Here is a 407-nt window from a genome sequence, read left to right as displayed (position 1 = left end):
TCTTAATAAAATACTTAAAGTACCTACATTTTATATATACCTGATATTATAATGTCTAAAATATTTTGCATTTTGGAGAGTCTGCATAGTACCTATCTAATAACTTATTATTATTATAAAATTACATTAAAAATACAACATCTAGGACGTTACCAAATATTATGTATGTGATTATTATTTATTAGATTTACCGGATTCGTTATCAAATGTATTCATTTATTTTTTCCATTATTTAGTTGTGTTTTGTTACTTTTGTACCTATATATTATGATTGTTTTTCCTTTTTTTTATTATGTTTGTGTTTTTATAAAAAAAAAATATATATTATAACAGCAGTATTAATTATTGGCGTATTATAAAACCGGACTCAGACAAGAAGAATAATATGATTTCTAATATTTACTACG

The sequence above is a fragment of the Acyrthosiphon pisum genome, unplaced genomic scaffold (genome assembly GCF_005508785.2).
Source record: "Acyrthosiphon pisum isolate AL4f unplaced genomic scaffold, pea_aphid_22Mar2018_4r6ur Scaffold_21400;HRSCAF=23880, whole genome shotgun sequence".
Classification (NCBI taxonomy): domain Eukaryota; kingdom Metazoa; phylum Arthropoda; class Insecta; order Hemiptera; family Aphididae; genus Acyrthosiphon; species Acyrthosiphon pisum.
The sequence above is the reverse complement of the archived record's forward strand: the minus strand, read 5'-3'. Positions refer to the sequence as shown.